The sequence below is a fragment of the Perca flavescens genome, chromosome 6 (genome assembly GCF_004354835.1).
Source record: "Perca flavescens isolate YP-PL-M2 chromosome 6, PFLA_1.0, whole genome shotgun sequence".
NCBI classification, from domain to species: Eukaryota; Metazoa; Chordata; class Actinopteri; order Perciformes; family Percidae; genus Perca; species Perca flavescens.
In genome coordinates, this window is record NC_041336.1 from 13,517,773 (window position 1) to 13,531,170 (window position 13,398).

A 13,398-nucleotide genomic window follows, 5' to 3' on the forward strand; every position below is an offset into this window, starting at 1 on the left:
ATCAGCCAAAAGTACACATTGCTTAAAATCTGCTCTCATTGCATTATTGTTCCCACTCTGAAAGTATTAAAGCGATGATACTCGGAGGCACAGGAAAGGAAACCAAGAATCGGAAGGCCATTTTGTTAAATCATTTGGGAGGCTAAATGAATGAGAATTACGTTTTCTCTGTTTGAACTACCATCGTTGGTCCTTGAAGAAGCCACACTGGCTCCTGTAAAGCTGCTCCGCTGCCCAGTGTAAAGGCATATGGTGACCATGGACAGCTACCAGGTGTGAAGCTGTGAAACTTTATTAGCGTGAAGCGTGGCCTTGCCAGAAAAAGAAGTATGAATACCCTGGAAACCTTGGCTGGATAAATACAGGTTTGAAAATTGCCTGCCACAACCACACAGCACAAATGGTCCAGTTCATTATCAGTGCATTGTGAAGTCACTGGAGGTCAACGTGTCACCGTAATGAACATCCGCCTGTAGCAGCCTCCTGGAGTGTATGCTCACCATACACTGCAGTTGTACTGTTTTCAACGGCACAGTCGAAGAGGCTGAAATCTGTGCAGAAGCAGAATTAATGGAGAGAGGATCCAGTGACATATGAACACTCCAGTCGGTTTAATGGACATTGATTTGCAGGCCGAGCGAGTTGAGGGGAGAGCTGCATTAAATTGTCCACCACTGCTGGATGAGTGAAATATGAATACATTGCTGGAGCAGAATATATTGTTGAATCCATCATTCCACATTTGCGTGCCATTAATGCCATGCAGAAATTGTTCTTCGGTTTTATTCACTGGTCCATGGAAATCTCTTTATATGGCATCGATAATGACATTTTCTAATATGAATGTGAGAGTGTGCAAAGAGTGTATTATCCATTTGCTCTTATCTTGCCATTTTGAACATTCGTGTTAGCATCTTTTTTTGACTGGAGCTGGACTTTGTCATAAATAGTGACAAATAGGTAGAAAGAGGATTAAAAATATGCTTTTTGGACTGTAATATTACTTGTATAGTTGTGTGGTTGCTACATTTCACTCACGCTTTATTGGGGAACAGCGAAAGTACACAGAAGTGGACACAAGCTCAACACGCCTCTGTTTAATACATTGCTAGATTGGGAGATAGCCTTCTTAACAGTTCACAATTACAAGATGGGTTTTTAGTAGTTTAGCATTTAAATTCATACCAGAATTTGATTGAGCCAAAGAATCGAACGGGTGAGAGCAACTTTAATCACCTTCTTTTTTTGCTCTTAATTTCTTCCTCTCGCCTCACCAAAGACATTTTTAGTTTTTCTTGTTAGTGTTTCCATCCATCTTTGTTGCTCACTAAGTTTAAGCTCAGGTGACTGCTGTCCTTTTCTTTGCATTTGGACTTTCTTACCGTTTACCGTACACCATCTTTCTCATGAGATGGAGCACACCGACTCAGTTTCCTGACGGACGTATCAATACCCTTTACCCTGGCGCAGTTATCCATCACAAGACTCACTTGTGTGCTTGCTGTGAAGGGTCCCTGAGAGCGGGATTTATAGCTACCTGATCCCCCTCCCCCATTAGGATATTTTCCTCTGGGTCTGCTGCTCTATCGGAATGATAAAACCAACAGATTGAAGGTCTGTCACTGCTGCAGAGACTTAAATCAACCGGGATACAGTGTGGGAGACTATTACGAGATTGTGGATCCAGTTTGACCAGAGGACATTGGGCAGCTGTTGCCGCTGTAAATGATTGCTGAGGAGCGGGTGCTGATTATGGCTCCTTGCGGGATGCAGTTTACTGGTGAAGTGCTTGGAGCAGAACTGGAACACCTTGCCATTAATAACCTCCTGTTGTTTTGACTGTGTGTGTACTCTATATATATGTGTGTTTTCTTGGGGCCCTAGAAGGATCATGGTTAGTCTTTATGGAAGCATTCCCCAGGTTTAACGTCTTGTTCAATCAGGTCTGGCCGTTGCTCCTTTTGCCGCTCCGGGCCAGGCCAAATGGCTCTCACGGAAGTGGCCATTATAGAACTGCAGGTGTTAGATGTGTGTGTCCGTCTGTGATTAACCAAACCTAAATGGCCATTTGTTGATACCTTACGGGTGCATTATTGATTTCTGTTTGGTTTTTGATTGTTTAATTGTTTAGTCTATAAAAAGTCATACAAAAGTAAAAAATTAATTTATGCTAATTCAAATTTCCCAGACCCCAACGTGACTATTCTGCCGCCAGCAGTTTGGTTTCAGTTAAACTTTCTTTTGCTAGTAGCAACCATTTCTGGCACAGTTATAAAGCAGTTGCAGTTTAAAGATGCTTTCAGGCAGTGAGCAGTTGCTAACAACTGCTAAAAGACTAGCCAGCTGGGAACAGGCTGGCGCTAGTCATGTTACAATAGCTCTCCTGGGCGAACTGACAGTTAGCAAGCTCTTTAGCTTGTATTTCACACAGTTTATGTAAAAGACATATACATTTGACTCCGGTCTCATAACTGTCTGCTAACCTATCCTCTTGTGTGGAGGCCAGTTATACTCTGACAGAGGAACAAATTTGCTTGTCTAAGTTCACTAACACAAAAGTACTTACAGAAATACAGATTTTCTCCTCCCACCGCCAATTGTTTTTCAACACCGTTTTCACGTTTCACAATTGCGTCTTGTAAAGACTTCCAGTGCTGTCTTCAACCTTCATTGGAAGTGTGTTTAGCTTGCAGCCCCTAGATATCCAATGCAGAATAATATAAGAGCAAAGAAAGAAAGAAAGAGAATGGAAGTGAATCCTCACATGATAAGCTGGAACCAGTGGATGTTTTTGCTTCATAAATAACTTAAACGATCAATGGAGCAATAAAATCCCTGTCAATTAATTTCATGTTGATGCTTTTAAGTTGTTGCTAATTACAAAACAGTTTATATATACTACGTTTTTTCCTCAAATATCTCCTTATGTCCATATACAGTACAGGCCAAAAGTTTGGACACACTTTCTCATTCAATGCTTTTCGTTTTTATTTTCATGAATATTTACATTGTAGATTCTCACTGAAGGAATCAAAACTATGAATGAACACATATGAAATTATGTACTTAACAAAAAAGTGTGAAATAACTGAAAACATGTCTTATATTATATATATATTATATTATTATATTTAGATTCTTCAATGTAGCCACCCTTTGCTTTTTTATTAATAAGGGAACAAATTCCACTAATTAACCCTGACAAGGCACACCTGTGAAGTGAAAACCATTTCAGGTGACTACCTCATGAAGCTCATTGAGAGAACACCAAGGGTTTGCAGAGTTATCAAAAAAGCAAAGGGTGGCTACTTTGAGGAATCTAAAATATAAGACATGTTTTCAGTTATTTCCCACTTTTTTGTTAAGTACATAATTCCATATGTGTTCATTCATAGTTTTGATGCCTTCAGTGAGAATCTACAATGTAAATAGTCATGAAAATGAAGAAACACATTGAATGAGAAGGTGTGTCCAAACTTTTGGCCTGTACTGTAATTATGCTCCTGCGTGTTTATCATACATACATATGCAATAGCATTCGTGTCTTTTCAGGTGCTTGTGCATATTCTATGAGCCCCTCTCTTCACCTCCGTATAAGAACATGCGTGCTTGTACAGTATCAACTCGACCTCAATGTCTTGACTGCATGCCTACGTGCAGTCCTGTGTGTGCGTTGGAGTGTGTTTCATTCGTCACTGTCCATTTATATGCATATACTGTAAGCGTGTGGTGGTGAGACCTTGTTGTGTCATCCCCTTCCCTTAGCAAGAACAGAGAACAGTGAAGGGTAAAAAGGGAAGGGTGGTGAATTCAATCAGACTTGTGTGAAAATTGCCCGTGGGCTGAGCTGAAGCAGCATGGAGAGAGGGAGGCAGCAGCCGGCAGAGGAGAAGAAAGACGTGTGTTCATATGCTCATCAGCAAGAGGAAAGAGGAGAAGGAGAGAGAGGGGCATTAAGAGAGGTTAGGAAGAGAGAAGTGTGTTCACATGCTCATCAGTAAATGTGTGTATGAGAAGATTATACAGCGAGGAGGGGAGGACTAGAGACAGAGTTAGAGAGTATAAAAGATGTGGGGGGAAAAGTAAGATGCCATAAGTAGTATTCCTAGGGAGGGGGACAAAGTGTTCAAAGAAAACTTATTTATCTCCTTTAATACTGTGCTATTCACTCATGCAATATAATTAGTATGACAATCCATGGCTTTTTTTTTTTTTTAGAGATACAGAGGTTGGAAGATTTATAACAGACAAAGAAATCACTTTAGGACTGATCTTTTGGACCGTTAAAAGACAACTATTTCTCAACAAAATCACTTCTTTTTTTTCATTAGATTTTACATTTGATTTCAACTGTTAAGGATGTAAAACGACATCATCCATAAAAGGTTCATTGACTTCATTTTGTCAATAATGTGAAAACGTTCTGGTTAAAGACGAGCAAAAAGTTTAAAGATGAACAGTAATACATTCTGCTGGTTGCTCTTAACAGCTTGGCTTTGTAGTCCTACTAAAAGAGGGTGCAGAGAAATCCTTTAGCCTTTAGTGACTGTATTTGTAAGACATACATACTTTTTTTGTAGGGATATTTGGGGTCAGGGCCTCTTTTCCCCCAAAAAAAGCATGTTTCATTGTTTGGACTTTCAAGCATGGTTATCTATGTTTAATATGATTAATCTCCTCTGGGATTTTTTTTCCTCAGTTTTCATGATTATGCTTTTTTAGCTGTTGGGGTGCGTAGGTGAGCTAATGGAATCTTTCGATATTGAACTTTCAAAGTAGTGAAGGCGGTTAACCGATCTATTGACAAGAATGATGACTTTTTTTAAATCTATTAATATAGAGTTTCTTGCATGAATATTGTTGTACCGTTAAACTATGCAACTGTATTTGGGAAAAGAGACTTCACATGTACATGCTGGTGTGCCTGCACTAGCTGCACCACCTCCCCAATCCATTCTGCTTGTTCTTTATAAAGAAATAACTTTTTGTCGAACTCCCCAGGTTTCGGATCATCGTATTGTACAAGTATGTCAACTACCAGCATGAAGCATGGCCGTGAAATAGTTATTTAGTCAACAAGTTAAGTAATACGGGGCAGCTGTGGCTCAGCAGGTGGAGCGAGTTGTCAGTTATTTACAGGATTGATGGTTTGATCCCCCAAGTGTCCTTTTGCGAGTCTCTAAACCTCAAATAGCTGTGGAAGAGGAAGGTAAGACAGGAAAGACATCATCTTTTTTGTCAAAAGATGGTGATTGGTCTTTTTAGAGATGCCAGGTACTGACTGCTGGTTGTTTGGCCAGTGACAATCCATCAGCCAGGCACCTTTTTGAATATACTTTTCTCTACTCCCATCTCATGGAGTTTTTAACTGCACTTCGTCTGTTGTTTAGAGAAGTAGGATCTTTGAGCAGGTGATGATAGACAGCTGTCAGTCCCTCTGTATATAACAGACATGTGGGTGCACATGTTTTATTTATACATATAAACAGTCTGAGACTCCCAAGAGTTAGTCTGTTGCTGCGTCATTTACTGTAGGATAACAGTTATATAGTATGTACACAGGCTTCATTAACCTGTTAAAGCAAACAGCTGAAAACAAAAAAAGCTCCACAACAATCTGAGCTAAAGGAATTGTTAATTTTATATTTGCATTTTTGTGGTCAAAAGAACAACGTTGCCTTGGGAAATTAAGTGGAATTGGAGAAATATGTTGAAAAATGTCCCTTTTATTGTGGAAGGGCACTTACGCTCCCCCGGTAATTGGTCCTCTCCCATGTGTGACGGACTGTTTCTGCCCATGAAAGATGCACAGAAGCAGAGAAGAAGAAGAGACAGATGGGGAGGAGAGTCAGGAGAAGAGAGTAGAGAGGCAAATAGGCGGAGAGGGAGCGCATGCAAAGACAAAGGAAGGAGAGGAAAGAAAAATGCAAAGTCAGTGAGGGAGATGTGTGTGTGTGTGTGTGTGGGGGGGTGATAGTGATAGCATGAAGGAGAGGGAGAAAAGAGGAAAACAAAGGAGCTACAGAAAGAGATACTGGAGAGAGAGAGGTATATTAATTATATATCATTGGTAGCAGCCACGTTATGAACCTCATTTTACTTTCTGAAATCTAATCAAGCCAACAAATAAAGGTCAAAGCACTCATTCTAAAAATAAACTTCACACAGCTACTCATGTTAAGGCATAGTGTTTTCTGAGAATTGCAATGCAGCTCTGGTTCTCAGAAATAAACAATGTTCTCATCTTGTTACTTGCTTATTTCTATTCTGGGTCAATCACATTCATGCTGATAAGCGGTTGGCGGTCTTCAATCCATCTTCTTTTACACGTCTCTGGGAGGAGGGACAAACTGTTTGTGAATGTTTGAAGAAAAGGCACGGGTCACGAATCTAACCTTTTCTACTTTGGAGCACGAGAGCTGAAGACTAAATTACTGTGACAATCCAGTTTTTTTTTTCTTTTCTCTACTTAAGTTCATAAACTTTAATATTTGTCTATAGCCTGTAGATCTCTTTTTTTTTTTTTTTTTTTTTTTTTTTTTTTTTAATCTGGTGGCATCATACAAGTACCATAATTTTAGATTTTTCTTTTGAGTTGATGTGGTGGGTGAGGGGTATAGTGTTTTGCACCATTCCATGTTGTTTTCCCTCTAATTTGGGTGACCCAGTTCTGTCTCCAAATATGGTTTAATTTTGGATCATAACAAAGGCGAGTGCTCACACACAGACAATATGAATATCACACGCGTCACATAGAGAAAAATCCAGTAAATTGTAAATTCCTCTCAGAGATGAAGTTTCTTTGTCTGTCTCTATTTGGATGTTTTTCTTTCTGTCACAGCATCATTAAGTCACATCGTTAAGTGCCGAGGGAAACTCAGTTGTCATGTTAGTTTGCAGTGTGTGCTGCATCCATTAACGGAGGAACAAAGTTTGTTCTTAGACTGAATAACTTGACCTTTACTTGAGTGCTTGAGAAGACTGTGTGGAGCAAATTGATATTCATAACGCAGCTAATGTCGATCAGTATAACTTTAGATTCAATTAGGGATGTAACGATTACCGTTGTAACGGTAAACCACGGTAAAAATGTTGAAGATAACAATTACCGTTTTCATTTAAAAATATTATTATCACGGTGGATTACCACAGTGTGGAAATCGCGTGTTCCCAGCTTCATCCGAGTCTCTTGAAGTTGCCGTGCGGGCGCACTGCGTAGCCTACAGTGCATTTCTTGAAGTTGGAATCATGGCGTGAGGAGGAGAGGACAACGCTCAGGACATTTATCTGCCTTGTAAAAAAGGCCCTGGGGGACAGAACAGCGGCTGTAAACAGACTTTTTTCTTTATCATTCCTTTCCCGTTTTTGGACTTGACAGAATTTAAGTTTAAACTATTCTGTAGCTTGCTAAACTGTCATGGGTTTTACTGCCTCGTTATCTGTGTAAACGTTTAAGCTACGTTTATTCATATTTCAATGAGTGTTCTGTTATGATGTGTAGTTTTTTCCTGTGTTACGACGTGACATTTGTTTGGAAAGTGTGTGTTTGGAAAGTTGTGTTTCTTATTGCATAGCTGATAGATGTGCAGATTGTTTAATATCATTTGTGCAGCCATGTGTTTATTTTCAGGTTGTGTTAGGGCTATTTGCTAGAAACATGCAATCGCCAGTAAATAGATAGCGCTGTGGAGCCACGTGCTTAGCTACTAAAGGTGTATTACACTGTTTGCTCAGTTATGGATATGTGTGCTGTAATAGATGTGGCTTATTCTCAGTTAGTGTTACTGAGCAGTATGTTACATTTATGTTAATTATTACAGAGAAATGAATGTAATTCTTAGTATTGTTTCTTGTTATATGCTGGCGGCTATAACATTTAGTTTTGGGTAAATAATGTTCATAGTAAGTCAGATGCTTATTAATGTGCATTATTATTTGCTTATATTTCAGAACCCCATCCAACTTCACATGTAACGTCAAATACAACTTCATAGTTAACTTAATGTTCAAGTTATAAATAAATATATAAATAAATCTTCCTGGATCTCAAAGTCAGACATCTCTGGTTCAAGTTCTTACCCTACGGACACCCTACAGCGGGCCACTGTTCCAGTAGCCAGTTTTCAATAGTTTTTACAAGCCTATTGCCTATATTTTTGTAATATAATAAACACTGTTACAGTTTTTGAAACTATTTCAGCTTGTGTAGGCCTATCAGTGCTTTCTGAACATATTGAACACACTTTTAAAAATACCGCGATAATACCAAAAACCGTGATCATTTTGATCACTATAACCATGAGGTTAAATTGGTGATGGCGCAGTGGATATGACACGTGCCTTTGGTGTAGGAGACCCGGGTTCGATTCCCACTGCGATACATCAACCAATGTGTCCCTGAGCAAGACACTTAACCCCTAGTTGCTCCATAGGCGTGCGACCTCTGATAGATATAGCAATTGTAAGTCGCTTTGGATAAAAGCGTCAGCTAAATGACATGTAATGTAATGTAAATTTTCATACCGTCATATCCCCAGACTCAATCATCACCTGATACGCAGGAATAATATGAAAAGTATCTGTCTCTGTGCATGAGCCTGCACGTCTGTTTTTGTCTCTTATTCTCTCTGCGTCTCTCATTCAACTCCCCTGACATTATTTGCAGTGATGCAGCTGAATTCAAAATGTGTTTTGCAATTTTTTTTTTTACGTTTTATAATTTATATAGTTTATATTATATTAAAATGAAACACGTTTTAAACATTTTTAAATTGTAATTCGTATTGAAATTACGAATAAATATTCAACCCCCTGGGCTGCATCTTTATTATAGCGTATTGCAGGGCCCATGTGCCATTGAAGTTGCATTCTTGTGCACACCAAAGCTTTTTTTCTTGCTGTTTTGTGACTTGCTAAAAACTGTAAACATGACTACACTGAAGTGGAAGGAGAGGCACAGTGAGACTGCAGTGCTGGTTTGCTGTTAAGGATCCCTAGGATTTGTTTCAGGTGCTGCCCACCTGCTATCGCACAATCATGTATTATTTATCCACTTTTTATAGATAGTGTGTTGTTGAGGACATGTTGGCCAGTTTGACTTGGAGATAACTTCCTCATTACATGCACATCTTGTGTTGTTGGGATTTAATGCACCATGATTTACACAAAATATTGCTGAGGTGCTACCTCCTATACTGTATGGATATTTAACATGGATATCACCTTGTCTCATAGCCAACTGACCCTGCGGCTAGGCCTGTAGCAATTATTACATAATTGTCTAATTGCAATATGTTTACATAATCACGGTTTCTTTATTTAACCGCAATTAATTGCTAACTTTACCTAAGGTCCTAAGCTGTATGACTGTTAAATGTTGCTTTTCTTTGGATATGTCAAATTGTTCATATACACATTCATAGCAACAAAAATGACAAAGGGGGGATAAAGTTTGAAAGAAACGTTAAGTACAGAAGCAGTGATGACTATTTTTTGTACTACTAATTTAATTTAATCTTTTTTTGTTGTTAATGATCAGTGCTTTGTTTTTTATTGATGAGGATACATGTTACAATAATACATACAACAATGTTTTATGTTAATAAAGAGGCGTGATTTACTTCATAGGCTGTGTACCTGTGTTACTACATTATCTGTGTCACATAACAGTGGTATAACCAACAGACGTATCCTGGAATTCATTCAAAACTTGAATTAGTTTGAAAAATAAATATTTTTAAATTCGACTGAAAGAGACAATTATATTGTTAATCACAATTATTTCTGAGGTAATTAATTGGACAGCAAAATTTGGAATTTTTACAGCTCTTTCTGCGGGTGGTTTGGAGTCACTACTAAAGATTTCACTTAGTATCCAGAACAATGTCAAATATCTTCTTGAAGCTAATTGAATTAATGGTATTTAATGGTGATTGTGCACGTCCCACTCAGGGACATTGGAGTGTTGTGACACAAAGCACTTTGCTTTTATAGGAACAGATTTGCTTGGTCATGACTGATGCTAGGCCCTGCCACACCTTCTGGTAATGTTTCATCCTACTCTGACCTAATTTCCAACTGCGCTGCAGTTGCACCATTCGCCCCTGGCCACATTATTACCCAAATGTCAGCTGCCAGGCCATATGCACCTGTACTATGCAACATTGCCTGTGTGCTTTGTACTATGTGTGTGCCACTGATTCAGAAACATAATGTGATAAAATGTTTGCAGAAGCACCTGGTTATATCTACATTTTTTTTCATCTTTTATCAGCTTGGTGGGACTGTTTTTTCAGATTTTGGCCCATTCTTGCAGATTTGTAGCCTTGTCCAAGTTAAAACGCTACACTGCATTGTTTAATTTAAGGGTTTCTCACATTATTTCCCACCTCAATTTTGTCTCTGACTACTGCAGCAGGTTTTTGAAAGTGTTTTCAGTTCTGGCATGCTCTGGTGTCTTCTTCTATAAAAACATTCTTCAAAATCATTTTTCTGTTGCACATGAATCCATTTCAGCATCCATACTGTACAAGTCTGATTGTGGTTAACTTTCTCTGTGTTTGAGCTTAAGCAGCCAATGAAATCCCTCTCTATCAGTCTGAAACAACTCCTCTCTGTCCCATCAGCCACTGCAGCAGACAGCAACAGAGAAATTATATCATTCTCCCTGCTGTGACCGTGTGTCCCAGTGGAAGGGGTTAGGTTGTAGTGGAGATAAATTTATGCCAAGTGATTTATTTTTTGCCACAGTAAAGTCAGTTACTGTATACGTGGAGCCAATTGAATAAATCTGAGCCTCAGTGATCCAGCGGTCAGTGATATTCATCAGACTGTGCAAGGAGAGGATCGCTTTACAGCCATCATTTAGCGAGAGACGGGTATGCTCTCCTGTTAGTTGAAAGGTACAGTGCCTTTTCTGACACCCCATCCCCCATAACACCGGGCTGCCTCTTGCATAAGCCGCGCTGAGAGGCAAAGAAAAATGGGAAAATGAAGTCTATTTGAAATGGGAGCTACAGTATATGATTTAGCCAGTGCAGGTAGGGAAAATTGTAGATGGAGATGATATATTGGGTAGACGATGCTGAGGATGTCTGTATGTACGTAGAAGAAGGGTAGTGCTTCCTGCAATTTAAAGGAATGTGTGAGTATAATGAGTTTGTAATGCTACAATCTAAAATATACAGTAGCTTTGCTTTAAATATTACAAGAATAGGGATGGTGACTGTGATTGTTTCTACAGTTAACCATGCTAGCAACATGGCTCTGTGGATGGCAACTATTTGATGGATTGCCATGAAATTAGTTTCAGACATTCAAGAGCCCTACAGGATAAATTGTACTAACATTGGTGAGCTCCTGACTTTTCCACTACTGCCATCATCAGGTCAATTCATTTGAATGTGTCCAATACTGCCAAATGAACAGCGTTCCCATCAGCCTTAGCTGTACTTTAGCAAATTAGCAAATGCTTACACACTAAACTAAGATGGTGAAAATGGAAAACCTTATACCTGCTAATCATCAGCATAGAAGCATTGTCATTGTGAGCATGTTAGCATACTGACTTTAGCTTCATAAAGCAGCTAACATGGTTGTACTGTAGTCTTGTTTTAGCAGGTCAGAGCTGGTTGCAACTGAACTAAACCAGCTGAAAGATCAGTACAGGTTGAAGTACAAGGTACATTATGTGATCTAGCTGTTGATGCAATATGTGTTCCCTAATTATGGTGTCAAAACCTTAATTAAATATCATAATTTCACTTCACACATCTCAATTTTTGACGTATCTCAGCACCTCACAGGCTTTATGAACTGGCAGGATCCGGCATTTCCTTTTAATTGCAACTCGCGCACATGTCATATCCACTCACGTTTCTTTAAATACTATTAGGCTTGACTTTTGCAAGTGTTTGCTATTTAAGGAATTTTCTGCTTTGCAAAATAATGGAATCCATTTACACAAAGCCTGGCAGTTCATACTGTAATTTTGGCATTACACTAGCTATAACACTGGAGTCTGGGAAAATAAATAAGTACAGTAAGTAAATAAATAAGCCTGAACACACACCTGCGTGCTTTATCACAGTGATGAATGTGTGTGCTCTGCTGCTTGTATTTGAGCAGTGGCCGCCTTTGCATTGTATCGGTTTGTTGTCCTTTTGCTGAAGAGCTGAAAAGTGGTCTTGGAAGAAATTTAATTTCCTCAAATCAAACTGGATCATCATAATCGCAGGGTAACCTGCTGCACTCTGTAGTCCCTGCCACAGGCTTAACCATGAAAGGAAAGCTCCCTATCGAAAAACCCTTATTCTGCTCTGTGTACAAACACCTAATCCCATTTGTGCAGAGTTAGAATAACTGTGCTCCGCTCCACTCTTACACCTTTCAGGTTTATTATGTAATTAAGAGGCACTGGGTAAGAACAACATCTCATAACCAGCAGCTCACACATCTTGCATTATAGCTTGTGAAATGTCATATGCACCGGAGCGCGCAGCTTATTTAATATTTGTTTGTGTCTTGTACATTCGGGTAATAATAACTCACCCACTGAATGAGTCTGTCGCTCAAAAATAAGCTAGCAGCTTGTTTGCTAGAGCTGCAGCCAAGCCAAGATTCGAAGGATACATGTTTGTGAATGCTTGGATTATTACATGATTAAGAATAGTGTTTTTTTATGCCACGAGAAAATCTCAGGAGCTTTATTTTTCTGTATGTTATGTCCCCACTTTCTCTCAATCAGTCTATTATTTTTCTTCCTGTATAATCCCTTCAATTAGTCTTTAAAGTTGTACACAACATTCCTGCTGGAATCATTTTATCAGCCTGGAGGAGCTTTGGCACGGGCCCAAATGAGCCCAAATCTAAATAGAAGCCTCAATAGAACCCCTGTTGAGGGACTGATGATTTTTCTTTCACGCCAGTAAGCAAGGACAAGGCCAAACAAATCAAATCCTGGGGATCAGCCTTGTGGCATCCAGGCCTTCTCATTCAGAATTTGCAGAGCTTACAGGGCCTTATTTATAAACTTCGGTGTTCCTCTCCGTCCTTCTGCAATTTAAGGAGAGAAAGAGCCGTTTCAATATATAGTTGTGATTGACAGCAGACACAAAGAACTTTAAAGTTTTACTGTAAGTAGGCTAACATAAAACCTTCATGATTAAAAGGTGCATCAATGCACTCACCTGTCTACAGGCATAAACATGGAGGAAGCGATATTTCAATCTGCTCTGTCTGCGCAGTCCACTCTCATCCACGACGCTGTTACGAAAACACACCTCTATTCTGCAAATAGCGAATTTTCACAAACAGGCTAAAATGAAAGATGTCAGTTTGTGGTCTAACTGTTTATCTTAGTTTGCCACGAATCTTGAACTTTGGACAAACTCTTATAAA

At 39.1% G+C, this 13,398-nt stretch overlaps 1 protein-coding gene across 4 annotated transcripts in view; it reads left to right on the forward strand.

Moving 5' to 3' along the window:
- LOC114556871 (mannosyl-oligosaccharide 1,2-alpha-mannosidase IA) overlaps positions 1–13,398 on the forward strand; it is a 218,198-nt gene that overhangs the window by 150,657 nt on the left and 54,143 nt on the right. The gene's annotated exons all lie outside the window — the stretch shown is intronic.